The sequence below is a fragment of the Amblyomma americanum genome, chromosome 1 (assembly GCF_052857255.1).
Source record: "Amblyomma americanum isolate KBUSLIRL-KWMA chromosome 1, ASM5285725v1, whole genome shotgun sequence".
Taxonomy (NCBI): domain Eukaryota; kingdom Metazoa; phylum Arthropoda; class Arachnida; order Ixodida; family Ixodidae; genus Amblyomma; species Amblyomma americanum.
This window is the reverse complement of record NC_135497.1, coordinates 442835987-442854703: the sequence shown is the minus strand read 5'-3', so window position 1 is coordinate 442854703 and position 18717 is coordinate 442835987. Positions and strand designations below refer to the sequence as shown.

At 47.4% G+C, this 18717-nt stretch overlaps 1 long non-coding RNA gene across 1 annotated transcript; it reads left to right on the top strand.

The window, feature by feature from the left end:
• Positions 1-11937: 11937 nt before the first annotated feature.
• On the top strand, positions 11938-14618 carry LOC144115918 (uncharacterized). Its single transcript, XR_013311613.1, has 2 exons — positions 11938-12299; positions 13321-14618. It is a non-coding gene; the product is annotated as an uncharacterized LOC144115918 (long non-coding RNA).
• Positions 14619-18717: the final 4099 nt, after the last annotated feature.

The following is an 18717-nucleotide window of genomic DNA, read 5'->3' as shown; positions in this document are numbered from 1 at the left end:
TCTTACACGTGGTTTATCGCCTTTTTGTCTTTCCTTCTTTCGGCCTTTTCACCTTTTTATCGTTTGTACCCTTGGACGTGACCACACTGTTTCGGTGATTGTGCAGGATCGCCTTGGACACACCCCCATCTTTGTACTTTATATATGTGTCCTGCATCGAAATAAAAATTTCAGTTATTAGTCAGCGCCCGCGTCTGTGTCTTCTTCCTTCGTTTTTTCCCCTCGTTCCTTGCGCTGTTTTTTCATCCTGCTTGGAACCTTGTGGCCGGACTTTAATGTCACACTGACAGCAAGTGTCCGCGTGACATTCTTGGTTGGGAGGTGTGGAGTTCGCTGACCTTTCCGCGAACTCGTTGATCTTGTGTTCGCAAGGAAGGCCACTCCAGTGGGGTCGGAAGTTCCCAACAAAGGGGCCCGTCCCGTCCCTGCCTCCCCTTCGTGCGGTGGACGTCCTCGTTTACGCCGCGCCGTCACGGGGATGACCCGCCGGGAAAAACGCTAACCATGTACAGCTGTCGACATGTGGTTGTTAAGGGGCTGACGAGGTTTCGGGGGCGCACGAGATACGGCTGAGTATTAGCCGAGTGACCGGAAACCCACTATTCCCGTAACGACTGTGTTTGTCTCGTGTGGTGTATTCAGTAAACACTTTAGGGATCGTTTTGTCGCGTGTGCGAAAGAAAGTGGTAACGGCTGGGCCGTGGGTGCCGTGGGAGAGGGTGGTCGCGTTTGTGCTGTTTGTCTATTTGATTGCAACCTATCCTTTCCCAAATGTTTAATCAGCACTCTTTCCCCAATCTGTGATTAGCTGGCGGAAATCCTTATTTTACTTTCCCTGACCACTGATTGGCGAGATGGGTCGTTTGTTATCTTATTGGTTGCTGTCCCCGCTAAGGGCGGAGACAGAGGGTTTAAAACCAAGCGCTCTGGGTTGAGCGGGGGCTGAATTCGTCTGATCCACGATTTAGTCATGTAAATAGTTTTCTCCTTGCTTTGTTTCTTCTCGTTTTTTTACCTATGTTTTAAATAAATAGTTAACCTTCTTTCCTTGAGTAATGTGAATGTTTGCGAGTAGAACCACCGGGTCATCAAGAAACCCCGATTTCATCATCAAGTATTTTCCTCTCATCGCCACCTGGAAGGGGAAACTCAACTGGCGCAGTCGACACAGGATCTCAACTGGCGCAGTCGACACAGGATCTCAACTGGCGCAGCACATAGGAAACTCAACTATCATGCAGTTCGGATAAACCGGAGGTTCTAATTAACGATATTACACTGATTCCTTTCTGGGTGGGCACTGAGTATGATGACTTGTGAGTTCTACTGGTCGATGGTATCCAATCCGCTCCAGAACTGCCGAATTCGGCACAGGACGACCCAACCCATATCAACCAGCACAATATTGCTCCGGCAGGGAATCCGACGGAAGTTGTCACAGGCGGCCGGCTACGGAATTTGCGCCCTAAGTCACATTTCCGTTTTCAGCAGCGCTTCCTAATGGAACAAAGCATTCGTTTTCTGGCTCCTAAGACTTCCCATCATCGCCAGCAACAACCAAAACTCAACTCTGAGAATGTATAAAGATCGGCGTCGATGTGTCTGATGATTTTGTGTCCTTTTTAAGGTGGTTAAGAAAAATGATGATGATGATGATGATGAATTTTTTTGGCGCAAAGGCACCTGTGGCCAAAGAGCGCCATGGCACAAGGTTTTTTTTTTCTACTCAGGGCGGGGTCAAAGACCCATTTCCCAAGCATTTCGCCCCAGATAAGCCGAGCACCAGACCAGGGGAAAGCTTGTACAAATTGTGTCACGGGTGGGTGCCCGGCGGCACTGGGGATAGAACTCCGCCTCTCCCGCTCGCGGGTTCAGGAAAAGGTTATTAGTGCGAAAGCGCTATTCTGATTGGTTAACCCTACGATGTTTTATGTTTTTGGGTTTGTGCCAAGTGAAATAAATTAATAAAAATAAATCAAACAAATATTACCGCGACTGGGATTCGAACCTGCAGCGGCGCGAACAAGTTAGCTTCGCTGGCCAGTTCTAAAGAGCAAGGGGCTATCGCCGCAATCTTTTTTTTTTGCTTCATTGCGTGGAAATAGTGCCGAAAAGGAAAATTCTGAGTATTCTTATGCCACAAAACACAAGGCTGTGTAATACGAGCCCACCATACCCCCGCACGTCCCCACCTTCCCGAACATCAAAACTGTGGGAGGCACACATATGCATCTAGACAGGGGAGCCAGCTAGGCGGCGCATCCAGGGTACCATATACTGCCCGCATCGAAGCGCACTGCTTTGCAAAGATTTCGATGACCACGATGATTCGCCGTGGCGGTCCATCATACGGCTCTTCCAGCGACTTAATAGTCCCATCAACATAAACAGAGCTCATGCAACAACACAGTTTTTCTCATCAGGCCAAAAGCTGATACTGTAGGGTGTGATTTCAGTGTTATTAGGTGTTCGCTGTAATATGCTTTTGAAGAACATAGCATGATTGCACAGAATAAAACAATGGTCAATGGTTTCTGGGTGCATGTATTCCCATCGGGAGCCCCATACGAAGGTCGCGAATATTCTTTGCATCACCTGCACTTTCTTCCTCGCACAATGGCGTATTGCATAGGCGGCGATTCACCTTCCATGCACATTCGCTCAAGACGTTTTAAAACACTGGTGTCAAAAAACTTCAGAAAAGGTTGCCGATACAACAGTATAGGAAACAAATACTCTGTAAGCTTACTCTCACCTGCATCACCTGCATTTTCTTCCTCGCACAATGGAGAATCTGCAGGACATAGGCAAGTTTTGCAAATAAAAAAAGTTGCAGACTTGAGCCCGAGCAAACACCGACAGTTCCCTACACATCCAAGCCTGGGTTTGTCGCCTCATGGACATTATATGTGAATCCCAGTAGGCTCCACTGTTGCGAATTTAGTGCAGAGGAATCCCTAGGTGCTCAAGGGCGCTGCAGTTCCAGCTTATGCCGCCAAAATGACTTGGCCTCACACCCCAATGACTAAACCAAAACCCCTCGGATTTATCTAAATTAAGATCCGCACCTGATACGTCACAAAATTCTTGTCAAATGTAATGCCTCAAGTACACTATTTTTGTCAGAAGAAAAGAGGGTGACCTCATCTGCATAGGCTAAAATCTTCGCATTGTGCCGGGGAGAAACCACGGACAGCCGCGCAGTTAATGATACTGAGGCGAAGGGGTTCAATGTATAGGGCAAACAGCAAAGGCCATAGTGGAGAGCCTTGGCGAAAAGATCGTTTCAGTAGTATAGGTTTGGTTAGCACTTGGTTAACAATTAGCCTTGTATAGGACTCCTTATAGCCCAGTCTTATGCCCCTGAGCAAAACGTCTCCAATATTTGCATTCTCTAAGACCGCAAACAAGAAATCGGGGTGAACTTTATCAAATGCCCTTGCAAGGTCAATCTGAATAAAAGCCACTTGGCCGACTTCATCTGATACTGCCTCAAATATCTAACGTGTAATATGAATATGAGTTCGGATACTGCGGCCTCTGATGCCGCAGACCTGATGAGAGCCTAATAAATCAGCGTCAACTAACTGCAGACGATTACAAAGAACCTTTGCAAGAAGTTTGTAATCTACATTACAGAGGGAAATTGGACGATATCGATACTTCAACTGTTTTAAACCGATTTGTATCTTTGCTTTTTGGAATTAATGTGGTATTCCCAGAATAAAAAGTAGAGAAGGGGGCAAAAACTAACATCATAAGAAGCCTGGAAAACCTCCATCAAAACAGGCGCTAGGCAAGTGGAAAACGTTTTATAAAACTCGCTAGTAACACCATCTGGGTCAGGAGATTTCTGACCCGGCAGGCCAGAAATGGAAGATTTAATTTCGTCCAAAGTGATAGGTCCCTCCACTACGGCAGGCTAGCGTGCAGCTGATCATCATGTCGAGGAAAGGCTTCGAGTAAGCAACTGTAATCTGATGACCTATTTTCGCCTCCACAACCCCCGGAGAGCTTTAGATAATAGTCAACTGAAAGCATCAAGAATACCAGGAGCATCGATGTACGTGCAACCTCCATACTGAATTCCAATATTTCTTCAGCAGCTGGAGATTGGCGACAGCGCGCGTGGCCGTGTGTGGCACGCTGTCGCCCATCTCATCTCAGTTCGACACGCCTGTCAATAAGCAAGCATGCGGTTCTTAACAAAGCAGGGGCCGCGTCTGGATGTTGTATTTCCCTATTCTTTACATGTTCTGCGACCTCTCCATTTTTTTCGTGCAGCACCCACCCCACCTTGGTGCTTATTCCTATACATGTTTATTTCATTTTTACTTGTATTTTTTGTACTTCTATCTACTAATTTCCGTACCCTCTATCCGATTCTAGCTCAACTGTTTTGTGTCCAGCCTTTATGAAAGGTGAAATACAAGCGAAAACAAATCACTCTTGAAAAACATCGGTCCTCCGATGGAAACGTTGAGTACCATAAAAGTGTTTCCTTTAACGAAGCGCATACTTCGCTATAGTCGGATACAGCTTAAGTCTGCAGGGAAGCTCCGCCCACATTGAGGACCTCCGCACAGAATTCCTCCATGACAGAAAGTAGTCCGTTGTTAAAACTTATCTTGTTATTTAAACAAGAAGCTAATCAAAAGAAAAAATTTGAGGGTCTAGAATTTTGATTCCAGGCTTGATCAATAAATTCAAATATTAAAAACTTGATTTCGTTTACTATTGCAATTGGCTAGCAAAGTAATACAGGACGCCACGGTCTGTGGCCTAGTGTTAACAACTGCTGTTATATATATATATATATATATATATATATATATATATATATATATATATATATATATATATATATATATATATATAGAAAACGTTCCTAGGGCTAGGCTGGCAATACACTTGAAAGAAAACAAGCGTGGTGAACAAACATGACGTTTTGGCCGGGGACCGGCCTTTAGTCTGAAGTGAGCCGTAAACAGTCTCTTACATTTATGATTCCTTTATCACTATCTGCGCCAATGACAGTGAATATGTAAGAGAAAAAAAAGAAGAAAACACCGAGCTAAAATTGTGTCAAAATCAGAGAATCGCAAAGACTCTGAACGTAGGTATTAGAGGTCATCTAAAATATCAAGAGAACATGGACAAGTGGCAAACATACAAGGTGCAGAAAAATGCCCAGCGCACAAGTGCAAGAAAGATGCGGTTAAAAAATAAAAAAATGACGCGAGGAGACGCTACGTTTTGGATGATAATGCGTGCTTTGCAATGCGTACACATCCAATAAAATGAATAAAACCGCGCAAAAGGGCAATGACTCACTGTGCCATGCAACCACAAAACAGATGTCTTGTATAGTCACGTATAACCCATTTTATAAACGAAATAAACGATAACACTCACGTCCCTGCTGTTCTGAAAAAGTTGGTGAGAAAAATGGGGTGGTTAGGATGGGCCAGTTAGCTTATCTATACTCTTTGGTTTATACCTGACGAGGCGCCTTTAAACTTCTCGGTCGTAGTGTGATCGAAACCCAGATTTCAAGAATGTGGCTTTTAATTTATGAAATGAGTGAGCCGGAACATTTACGTGCTTAGATAAGAGCAGGTTGGGCAGACCTAAAGCTAATCTAGGGACTTTAGGGAGACCTGCACTGCGAGCCTTATGGTTCTAAAGCGCAATAATAAATGCGTCGCAGTTTGACCTATAGGTGTATTGCAGCTGGCAGACGGAACATGCTAGTAGATGAATTGCGTTTGCACTGTCGCAGGTGAAGTTACCTCTAATTCTTACACTGTAACTGAAAGCAGTGTTTTCCGATAATGAATTTTTATGGCGCAAGGGCATCGGCGGCCAAAGAGCGCCATGACACGAGGTATTTTCATTTGCTCAACGTGGGATCAAAGACCCATTTCCCAAGCATTTCACCCTGAAAGCAGCGCTAACAGCTATCTGTGACGTCACCATCTGTATTCCAAATGTACAGCGAGATTTGTTGCACGGTGTCGGTGCCCGAAAACACTGAACGAGTGATTTTGAAAGAAGTTTAAAGATCGGCGCAACTTTTTACCACGTCGGAATACAGCGGGCAGTGGTACTTTAAAGATGTCCTCTAAACAGACAATTCGCATCATGATAATGCGATGTCTTCTTAGAATGCCTCTTACATTGGGGGTAGATGCTGAGTAGGTTAAGACTAAATTAGTTTAGAAGATAGGCTTTCAAAATAAGACTCGCGGTCACATGCGTCTGCGCGTTTCACGGCGTCATCAATTACCTTTGCCGGATACTTATGTTTCATAACAACACTGCGAAGTTCTGAGCAATTTCTGTAAAACGCGATTGCACTGAGCATATTTTTTTTTTAAAGCGGACGGCCTGACTGTAGGGAATGTATAGTTTCACAATGTTTTACATGGCTGCTGTTAAGTGAAGGTATATGGCTCTTACTAAGGGTCAGCTACAATTACAATTGGAAACAGGCGCCTAACTGTAATAGTTAAAACAATAATTATCAAAGTTAGTTAACCAGCTGAATAGTTAACATTGTTCACCTGCTTTCTGAAGTCCGCCAACACTAGTTTTCCGCAGAAGCCGACTTCATACCTCAAAAAGCATATTTAAAAAAAACAGTAGCGGGCTTCCCTGAAATACCTGGTATATACAAAGTGCTAAAAATTAAGCTTTACAGATTCTTTTAAATTAGGCGGTGTAATAGGTACGTGAAAGCGACCTAATTGTCGCCGTCGGGCACCTGATTATAACTAAAAATGTGCAACCTTTTAGCCACGACGTATAGCGTGAATATTTATATTGGAAAAAAGAGGCGGTCGCATTTCAAGAGTTCCCCATTAGGTACAGAATGCTACCGCACGAGTATTTCCGAGATATTCACCCGCGAAGTTTCCACTGATTTCGCGTAGTCACGCACGTCAGGCGGTGGCAGTAGACGCGAAACTGCTACCTGGTGTGGTGCAGCTTTTGCGTCTGTCGTTTTTGTCGTTTCGATAGCCAATAGTGAAAGGGAAACAGTTATCAGGGGTCGCTCTACGCATTTGGCAGACGAAACACCCGCGTCACGACGGCGGGACTTTTGCGCCGACGGTCACCGTCTTGCGTGAGCAATTACGCGGATCGAGCTGAAAATTGGGAAGCGAATATCACGGAACACACGATTGCTACGAGAATTCTGCCAAGTAGAATTCTCCAGGAATAATCCAATATAAACAAGCCCTCTTACTACTGTTGCAAAAAGGTTCATTAATCTGTTTTAGTTTATTAGGCGCCTGATGGTGAAATTAACTTCCTATTTTGTATCCCCCTGGGCGCATAACTTATGTGCAGATGTAGATTAACGCCGCCCATTGCCTCATTAAAAAAATCTGTAAAGCGTAAAGGGTCTATGAAAGGGCCCCTTGAGGTATGCCTGGGATGCCTAAAAGTTGCGGCATGCCTTGGATGTTGAAGCAGGCCGCTTCACGAATATTGTCCAGCAAGAATTTTTTTTCTTAACACCCTTTGTAGAAGCTGAGTTATCTGAGGTCCAAATTTCAAATTCAATGTCTTCACGCATTTCCCTCTCCTGTCGTCACTTTTTGCACGCTGGAAGGTAGGCGCACCTCCACCGGCCCCACTTCCGGGGGCGGAGCTTCCTGACTCGCCGGAGCTACACGGGTTATTGGTCGCGGCCTTAGTAGCTGCATGCCTGACGTCTGAAAGAATCTAACCAATAGCCATCTCTCAACTTGTCTACACAAGTGCGAGCGACGGAGGAGGGTGGAGGCATAAAAAAGTCGCCGGGAAGGGCTCAACTTTCGAGCGTGATTCTGGGTTCTTTGCTGCGTTTAGAAGAGTATTATTTGGCTCTGGGTGTTATGACAACACAACGCAGTGATTGAGCGAGTTGATGTGATCTCCTCGGAAGGTGTTTCAGAGCCCCTTTAATATTGAAAACCCTGCAGTATACCAACGAATGTTGAACCAAATTGACGAAACCCTTGGAGCCAGGTCTGAAGTGGCTATCGCGAGCAAGCTTAGAAAACGGTATGTGCGGCTTCGTAGCACCAGTGATAGTGTGAAGGAACACCTTGTCCGCTTTGCCGGCTCACCGGCAAACCGTAATTGGGATATGCACTTACAAGTGGCGGGTCATTTTCTCCTTTCACAAGCAACAGCGTACACACTTTGTGTGGTTTGTATTACGGGCAGGTATATAGCTTTCCGGGAAGACTGTCAAGCCGCCCACGGGCCCAATTATAGCTGAAGGTCGACTTGCGCTGCCGAGAACATGGGACGACAGCGACATGTGCTTCCGCTTGGCCTGTCCTCGCAGGTGTATGCTACATATACGAAAATGAGCATATTGCCGTGTAAGGAAGTGTAGCAAGGCCACTGGGTTCGAAGTGCCTCGCGCTGCTGTTGATTGTTTTAATGCATACAATATTTCAGTCATCGAATGCGCATTGCAGCATGACGGTGAGCAAGGTAACGAGGAGGTGGTAGAGTGGTAGGGGTTTATTTCATTTAATAAAAAGAAGAAAAATAACTATAGACCTACTCCTAGGGTAACGCGAGTGGTCAGCGCAAGCTGGTTCGCGAAATAATTAACGCAATGGTGACGCCATGCTTAACGGTACGGTGATTGTTCTTTTTATGTTATGGAATGGTTACAATGAGTCACCTGTGGTAGGCGAAATACGTGGGCATGGACTGGGGATCTTGTCTCGTAGCGCGTTTGCGGGCATCGGTCCGAGCTTTCCTCCCTGCGTTTGAAGCGACGCACGTTTGCGTGCTCTTTGTTACCCGGTTACGTGCAGCGTCCCGAGCGCAACGCACCGCATCGACCTTGGTTGAATTCATGCACCTCTGAACGCAACTGGTGCGCCACGCCGCCGCTCGCGATTTTAACATGAGAGCGTGTAGGCTCCCGTTATGCAGAAAATCCGGCGTCGTCGACGTTGTGAGAGGAAAAGCAGAAAGCCAACCTGCCACCTATAGGTCACGTGATCTTGTGACGTCATCACAACCTGCCCGCCGCCTTGACAGGTGGCAATCCGCTCACCGGATTGTGAACAACCTGCCCATCGTGGCAGGCGGCAGTTAAATTAATGATTTGTCGTGAGAGGTTGCTCGGGCAGAGCAACCCAGGTCTAACAAGCCCCACCAGTGGCTGCGTTTGAAACAGCCACCTGCTGTGTTGTGGCAGTGGCGCATCGCCTAATCGCTGCGCCACAGCGCTGTTAGAGGTTTGAGGACTCCCAGGGATCTATGAATGTCAAGTAGAGACGGAGCAATTCCGCATATATGGGCACTAACCCTTTAACGCCATTGCGTCATACCCTTAAGGCGGAGCTTAGTTGCCCCCCCGCAGCTTTTATACATGGAGGAAAAAACTCAGGAGGGCGCGTCTGAGATTACGTTGAAGCCTAGCCATAAAAAGTCAAAAGTAGACAGTCGGTCCCCCACGTGATCACACCAGGTGATAGCGTACGGTGATATCTGTCACCGCAGCGCACGCGCATGCGCGGACCAGCGCCTACGCGCGCAGGAGTACGCATGGGAGTAGAAGGAGAGAGGATAGAAAATAGTATTGCTAAACGGGCGAGTTGGTTCAAATGGTTGCTTATACATTCTTGAGGGCGACAGCACAAAAGACGGGGACGAAAGAGGAAGGAGGAGCGCCTCCTGTTACGACCCCGTCTTTTGCGCTGTTATCCGCAGGAATAGAAGATAGGTCGAGCTGTATCAGAGCGCGCGTGTACGCACACACACACGCACTCAGAGACAGACAGAACTGTGCGTGAACCGGTACTACAGTCATTGATGTTAATGTTTTCAAGACATCATTCTATATACGACAGGAAGGTTCTGACCTATTTTAATCTACGAAATAAATATTCTAGCAATGAGACTATTAAAAGTAGGCTGCATCAACGAAACTTGTAAGTCTTTCTTCCGGTGTATCACTACACCCCCAGTAGCACAAGGTGGCGGGCCCATGCGGGCCCGACATGGGCAATGAGGGCTGGTGGCTGCCCGCAATAAACCTACATGGTTCCCTCGTGGGCTCAATGCTGGCAAAAAAGTTTTGGGTTGCCCATTTTATGCCTGAGTGGGCCCCTCGTCAGCTACGCATGGGCTTAAAAAGAGCGGCCAGCCCACCTGGGTCCTACCACAGAAACATGCGGGCAACAGTGCGGGCTCTATCATGGCGAAGTGTGGGCAGCCCCTCTTGGGGCTGCCCCTGCAGCGCCTTGAGGGAGCCACGGTGGTTTTGTGTGGGCAGAGAGATAGTATTCCCGCCTTCGCCCTACATGGGTCCTGTGTGGAAAATACAGGGGCTAAACTTTGGGCTGCACAGCGGCGAAGCGTTGTAGGCATGCAGTTTGGGCTGTCTGAGCAACGCCTACGTTGGTCCCGCGTGGGCTAGGAGTGGGCACGTTTGTCATTTCCGCATCTTCCCTGCCTTTATCCTAACCAGGGTATGGAAGGGCTAAGCATGGGCTGCATGCAGTTCGTGTGCATAAAATATGGGGTTACATAATGGTGAAGTGCGGGCAAACCCAATAGAGGCGGCCCCTGCAGCACCCTCAAGGATCCAAGGAGGCTAGCTGCGTGTGGGCAAACATACAATATTCCCGCCTACAGCCTACAAAGGCACTGCGTAGAAAATACGTGGACGGCGCATGGGCCTATATCAGCCATTCCCACACATTCCCTACATGTCTGGTAGAAAAGGGCTATGTGTGGACTAGGCAGTGGCAAAATGTGTGTGCGTGAACCTGGGCTATACGACGGTGAATTGCGGGCAACCGCGATGGGGGCTTGCCGTGCATCACTCTGACGACACTGTGTGTGGAAGCAGGAGTATATTTCAGCCTGTCGCCTTCGTCAGTCCTGCGTCGATTATTCTGGTGTTTGCGGTGCAGAAACATCACTCGTAATGTTACCGATCGTTGCCCGGCGACACCTATGGACATGTAGTTCCACTTACATTAGCCTGGCTGCATGGGTACCACAGCGATGGAGCATGGGCGCATGGGTGAAGTGCAGGCATATATATATATATATATATATATATATATATATATATATATATATATATATATATGCTCAGTATATGGGCTGCCACTCAGCACGTTGATGAAGCCAGACGAATGTGGGCAAATAGCTTGCATTCCCGCCTTCAAGCTAAATATATTCTGCATAGAATATGCAATTAAGCATGTAATTTAAGTTATATGCGCTTCAAAATGGCAAAGCATATAGGTAAACGAATTCCGGCTGCCAGCAATAACTGAGGCGGTGCCCTCTTCCGACCTATACCCTGGTACAAATGGTTCTTGTCAGTTTTGTTGGAGGTCATTTGATAATTTTAACTTTTTATGGTCCCTTGGTGTTCGATTTCATGAGATTTTGCAGTAATACACATTTTGTTGAAATCTACAATAGCACCTCTGAGATTAACCTTTTTTTTTGAAGTTGAGTAAAGCAGACTTGTTCTGCAGATCATATCTTTGTAGCATAAGGCGAAATGTGGTTTACGAGAAACTTAGTGCTGTGCTAAAAAATATGCAGTGAAAGCTCTTCAATCCGGTCGGCAAAAGACCAGAAAGAAAAGAGAAAAGCTAAGAAAACAATTTGTAAAGTTGTTCTGCAAGGAGCTGAAACATTGTCGCCGGCTTTTGACATGAAAACTGCACGGCAATGATGCACGGAGGCGCGGAGCGCCTTAGCCTAGCTGCAATTTTGTAACAGTTTGCAGTATATATTTACCATGACGCCACGCTAATAGCCACGCGCCAGCGCCTAGCGTGCATCCCAACGCCGTTCAAATCCAGCGCGCTGCTGCCAGGTCACGTGGCAGGACGCAGCACACCCTCCTCCCCTCCTCTCCCTCGGTGCATTTCCGGAGTGATATCCGGCTAGGCCTTACGCCGCGCCGTGCCGTGCTCCGTGCTGCTGCTGTTCGTGTGCTGTTTGTGTCTGATTTCAAAATCGTTCCTTCAAACTTCCGTTTGGATTTTTTGCTTATAGTAGCTTGCGCTGCGTGTCAGCAATGCAGCCGTTCGCGTACTTTGTGAAAAGTGACCACGCCGAGAAGCATGGAGCCGTTTCATATTGACAACACGTTCGGCTTCAACCGTAGCAACCGCGAAGCAAGAGAAGAAAGCGGTTACTGGAATGCGTCGAGTCCTCGTTTCCACAACACGTTCGACTTCAACCATAGCAGCCGCAAAGCAAGAGAAGAAAGCGGTTACTGGAATTCGTAGAGTCTTCGTTTCCAGGTGAGACCCATATTGTAGCGCAAGAGTGCGTGCAATTTGTGACCGCGAAAATAAACGAGCGAGCGCAAAGGCGAGAAGGAGCGGAAGGGACGAGGCTCTGTCAGCTCTGTCCTGTTCGTTTCCCTTCGGCATTGCGCGTGAGTCACTGGTTGTTTCCGCGGCAGCTAAGTGCATTCCACATCGAATCATCAAACTGCTGGTCCGTCAGTGTTCACAGTGTATGCGTTGCGACGCGAGCGCCGAGGTGTATGCATAGATGCGTTTGCTGAATGGCAGGCGCGCGTAGGAGTCCTAAATGTAAATGTGGCAATTGTATACCGCCCAGCAAGGCGCGTGACTATGTTTTGGGCTTTCGTTAAGGTGGTTGCCCGACTTCCTGTTCATTATTCGACGTGGGGCGTGATCGTGCACTGCCTGCACGCGTGTTTTTGACGCCAGTATCGGCCCGTTGCGAACTGCCGATAGCGTGTGCCGCTCGGTCTGTTTAGCGTTCTGTTATTCGCTACGCGTATGTGCGTCTTTATAGTAATCTGATGTGGCGTCTTAAGGTTAGAACACACCTCTACGAGCCGATTACACCAGCTGTCAAGCTCAGAGTGGGAGGGGTGTGACGCGTCAAGGCATGCAAGCGACTGAGTGAATTGAAGCGACGTGTCACTGCGATACCACAACAGGTAGCTGCCTGCTCGATCACTTTTGTAACATTGGTACCGTTGCCTGCAGCTGTAAAGTTCTTTTAGTTGCTGGCGGCCGTGAATAAAAGTCATTGCTAAATGATGACGAAGAAGTAGCCATAGAAAAAGAGCGCTTTGTAACCCTTTCAAATTAAGTTGTTTTGAATAACCTAAGTAGTACAGAGCTATTCATAAAAACTAGTGTGGGCAAGTGGCGTTATGTATTTGAAGTTTGGCCGTTTAAACATTTTCTTGTGGTTGTGTGAAATGCCAGCAATACAAATAATTATCAGGAAGTGCCAGGCATTGTGGGTGCAAAATACACAGCTGGAAATTATGTTATGCAGGTGAAGTGCCTTCTCTTCAGTAATGAAGAGGTCTGAAAAGAGCTTCATCGGAGAAGATGTCTCCACTGTCGAGATTTGGGGCTGTTCTTGTCTGTGCCTGTTCAGCATACATTGCAGAGCACAAGTATGTGTCGAGTTTTCTCAGATCTGTTTTTTTTCACCTCTGCATTGAGATCAGTGTGTTGCAATGTCTGCTTTGGACCAGAACGTTGATGGCATGTATTGGCATTCCCCTATTCAAAATAACGTGTGTGTCTCTTCTCAATAGGTCATCATCAGATAGTGCCAGTTTCATGCTCAGAAAGAAGCAGTGCTTATATACAGGGGTGTCTCGGCTGGCCTCGGAACCCTTACAGAACTAGCGAGGAATCTGAGACTTCCTGTACTAGAATGATTATAAGGAGCGTATGAATCCGAAGCAATCAACCAATTTTCTTTTTCTTGTTAGTGGTGGTTGGAACATTTCTCCTGTCATTTCTAAAATTTCGTGGTGATTTTTAGCAAGAATCATTAACACGTTTTCTTATAGCCAAAACGCAAAAATGCAACGTTGACAGCACAACACACAGGGTGGAAGAAAAAGGGAAACCCGCACCCTCATACCACGATTGAGTCCAGAGCTGGCCGCTCAACTCCAAGGCTACAAAGCAACAGCGAGCACAATGGCATAGCCTCAGCTCAGCCGCTTTCTCTCTCTCCCTCTCTAGTTCCCTCCCCACCCGTTCTCGAGTCACTAGAGACCCCCTTCAATGCAGCCAGGCTTTAAGAAATGCCAATATGAAGTAATGGGCTACAGGGCAGCATTCTAAGGTGATATTACAGCATGAGAACAATGCTTTTATTCTTTTTTTCCGCTAGTATCCATCTCCCATGGCACTCCTCATAGACACTCATAGTAGAAGGATAACCATGTCAAGCTTCTGCAGTAATGCCGGTGTCACATGGCGAGTTGATGATCGCTCTACACCAATGAACACGTGCAACGGAGGGCAAAATTTTGCAAAATCCGCACACCCCACACCGCGTCCACTACCACTTCGTGGTTTCTATAAAGTCCAGGTTTATTTAACCCGTTTTTTTTTTTGCGCAGTGTGTGCAAAAAGAAGACAAAGCAGCAAAAGCTGAACGGTAGCAGATGGATGGAGAGCTGCCATTTATCGCAGTCGTGGGCCAAATCCCACCGCGAAGTGTAGTCAGTCTAACGGCGAGGCTGCATGCACCTGGCGCGCTGCTGCTGGCTTTCGTCGCGACGCGTGAAACACAATGCGAATAAAGCTTCTTGAAAATATTTTTTCATATTTCTACTCTGTTTGGCTTTCTTTTGGTATGTACTACCTTACCGGCGCATCTAGTGGCTCATGCGCGCCGGCTGTAACGCATTTGGATCAAGCCGCAGGCAGACAATGCATGCATCGGCCAGGTAAGTCGGACGATTAGCTGTCTGAGCTCATGGCTGTCAGCAAAAAGGTTTGTACACTTTTTCTCTTTACTGGCTTGTCTCGTCGCTATCAGACGATGTCTGGAAATGCGCAGCAGCAGATATGGTGCCCCTGCGTTTAGGCTCCGGCTGAGCGTGAAAGTTGCATCGCAGCTCTGGTGCGCGCACGTAAAACGAACCGATTACAGAGTGTAATCAGTACCTATTCATTAGAGAAAGTCTGCGCACAGTTAAACAGTGTTTGGGGATGCGTGTGCAATTAAGAACGATTGCGTACTTTTCTTATATAATAACTATCATGCAGATGGAGTAGAACTCTAGATCCTTTTAATTTATCTTGAATTGGTGTTAAGCCTAGCGGCGTTGCTGATCTGGGCTCCCTCTCTCTATGTCTCTCTCTCATTTTTTTTCTATTTTCTGAGACAACAATTAAAAGGGTAAAAAGGGGTAGAAATTGGTAAGATGACTAAAAGGTTTGAAATTACAGCCAACGCTGCGAAAGGACGACAGCAGGGGTAAAGTTAAAAGAGGAATTCTAAGGGTGGGCCAGGGAACAAACGAGAGGTCCGGCAGAATAAGCAAGGCTAACCCCACCTGTAGCATTAAACACCTCAACTCAACTCGAACGAGAGTGAATAGACGAAATTAATAAGAGGAAATGGACGCACGGGCAGTGAATATGTTATGCGGAGGAAAGGTAGCCGATGATGCCTTGCGATAGCGGAGTGGATTCCTAGAGAAGTGGGCACTAGGCCAGATGAGCTATGGAAGTCTGCGGGCACAGGGCGACCCCAGCCGACGCAGGACAGGGTTAATTAGAGGTCAGCTAGACAGCCCTATGTCTTGTAGTGGACGTAGCTGCGCTGACGATGATGGCAACGACGACGTACACGACAACACCATTTGGCCTCAGCATCGTAAAGTCGCTGAAATGGGAAAAGTACCGCGGCCGTCTGCGGCAACTCCAACCCGCCGCCATATTTGGTCCAGCGAGGTTGTAGCGACGGCCAATGAAGCATACCGCTGCTCTCTTGCTAATTAGGCAAAAAAGGGGATGCAGTTATTGCTTGGGTATGCATACGTGAGCAGTCTCGCGCTAAAAAATGCCAACAGCGCGATAGCTACACGCTCGCTTTTCGCATTTTTTTCTAATAACGCTTGCAACCTGGCTGATAATAAAACGACGCTAGCGTTATTCATGTCACAATCATGGACGACTTTAGCGTTTTTTTTATTTTTTAATACCTCGTGAGGATTTCACTCGGTGAGGTGAGGGAGGAAAGACATGGTGAGGCGAGAGCGAGGGGGGAAGACATCATGAGGTGAGGGTGAGGGAAGGCAGAATTCGCTATTCGAGGGCGAGGGTGATAATAATAATAATAATAATTGTTTTTGGCGGAAACAAAATGGCGTAGTATCTGTCTCATATATCGTTGGACACCTGAACCGCGCCGTAAGAGAAGGGATAAAGGAGGGAGTGAAAGAAGAAAGGAAGAAAGAGGTGCCGTAGTGGAGGGCTTCGGAGCAATTTCGACGAACTGGGGATCTTTAACGTGCACTGACATCGCACAGCACACGGGCGCCTTAGCGTTTCGCCTCCATCGAAACGCAGCCGCCGCGGTCGGGTTCGAACCCCGTGTACGCAGGATCAATAGCCCAGCGCCCTAACCACTGAGTCACCTTGGCGGGTAGGTTAGGGCACAACAAGTTTGACCTTGAAATGACCTTTGCCGGATTTGGATGCCGGTGATTATGGTGTGCGTGTAAGACAGGCTCGGCTGGAAGACAGGCTTGGCCTAGTCTCAAAATGGAACTGGAGCACCTCCAAATATGAGGTTGGCCACTATCGGAAATTTCAAAATTGAGTTGGTCCACGTTCGGAACCGACCTGGGACAATGTCAAAATGGGGTTGGCCCACCCCCGAGAATTTAAAAATTAAGTGAACACGTTCGGAAGGTACCTGAGATACTCCCGAATAAGATTTGGCCCATTCCGAAATTCGGGTGGTCTAGCGTGCTCTCGCACATTATTTCGTGCATAGGAATGCTAAACCACCAGTCATTGTTTTTAGTGCGAAAACCCTTCTAGCCGCACTCCCTGGGTTTCAGCGGCGTGTTCCTGTCTGTGAAGCCTCCGAGATGCAAGTGTAACTGGCTCACTTGTTCAAGGGAAACCTCAATAGCGCTTTGACTAAAGGGTGGCATCAACCAAAAAATTGAGGCAGTTATGCGCCTTTCCTTTTCTCAAAACCAGCGGAAGGTTTAGGCTCCGTTGATTTTGAGGTGGTGGTGGTAAAGCTTTATTGGATGCACTGGGGTGGGTTTTAGAGGAGAGTGGAGGGTTTCACCGCTCCCTTGCCTGGGTGGTAGTCCTCATTCCGGCACACCATTGGCGGTAGCCGCTGCCCGCGCTCTTTGAACCAGAGCCATCTGGGACTCCAGGTCCAAGCGGCCGAACAAGGTCGGCTCCCAGCCTTCTCTCGTTGATTGATTTACTCTCTTTATTTGCGAATTCTTCTGGCAGGCCCACATCATATGATATGCGCTTGCCCCCATCTCACAAACTTTGTGGTATTGGGGATATGCAACTCGATTCCTTCATTAGTAATAATGTCCATCGTCCTTCCTTTCGTTTAGAAGGTAAACTGACACAAGTTCTATGCTAGGCCAGTGTTGTGGGATTTCAGTAGCCGGAGGACAAACGTCGCCGTCTTACAGACCTCGCAAGACCAGCAGTACTGAACAAGACCTCAATCCTGCAGGCAATGTGTTGAAACTGTGTCTTTGTGTGTACTCTGTGCAACATCAACAACCTGTCATCATTGTTTCACAACGTCTCCTATTGTTTCATGATCTGGAATAAATTCTCTTCACTCTCTGACCAATATCCATTTGCTGATAAAGTGCTGCACTCTTAAGTGGTAAATGTTATAAATATATATATACACAGACTCAACGATACCGCAAGAACATTTCAGTGGTGCCATTTCCTTGCAATGCAGTCGCTGAAAGGAGTGGAATGACCGTATTGTTCTCGATGTATGAGACTCCGTTTACCCCGAATACGCGCACTCCCTCTACGCTGTCCCTATTACCAAGCGTGCACTGCCATTATACCAGCGACTTAATCTATAAAACTGAAGAGGTACACTACCCTCGCGCTCATCCTCTTTACCTTGCGACGAGAGCAGAAACGCCACATCTTAGGGTTGAAAGCACAATGCCTCGTATTTCTAAGAATAATGGAGGTGATTGCGGCTGCACTCACCTTTCCTCGCTCTGTCTTTCCAAATGGTACCACATGGGAAAGATAACTAATTTTGTATATATGAGATTAACGTTCCGCAGCGACAGATGCATGTCTCGGCTTGGGAACTTAGTGTCGTTTCGGTGCTTTCAGCTCAACAATGTAGAATTTCCAAATGGTACCACATGGGAAAGATAACTAATTTTATATATATGAGATTAACGTTCCGAAGCGACAGATGCATGTCTCGGCTTGGGAACTTAGTGTCGTTTCGGTGCTTTCAACCCAACAATGTAGAATTTCCAAATGGTACCAGTTCTTCGGTGGGCGTTCGAAGCGAGCGGACGTGTTTTTCAGCTCTCTGCTCCTTCGGACGCTGGGCCTAAGGCTTCGCGGCGTTGCGGGGTCTCCCCATGGAGGCCACAGACACCGTGAACGAGCGAAGGCCTGTGTTTGGCGGTGACAATCAGCAACGCAGGGCAGGCCGCTCTCGCTCACGATCACGGAGACGAACGCCGTCCAGAGGAAGGTCGTCCAGCACCATTCGGCGAATGCAGGCCGAGATCGCTGATCTGCGGGACACGGTGAGGTGCCTGACGGCGGCGCTCATCACCACCTCGGAGAACCTTGAGTCCGTCATCGGGACCTTGGACGTGTCGCCTGCGGACCCACGCGTTCTAGCCTTGCGGGATGCCATGGCGCTCGCTCACCA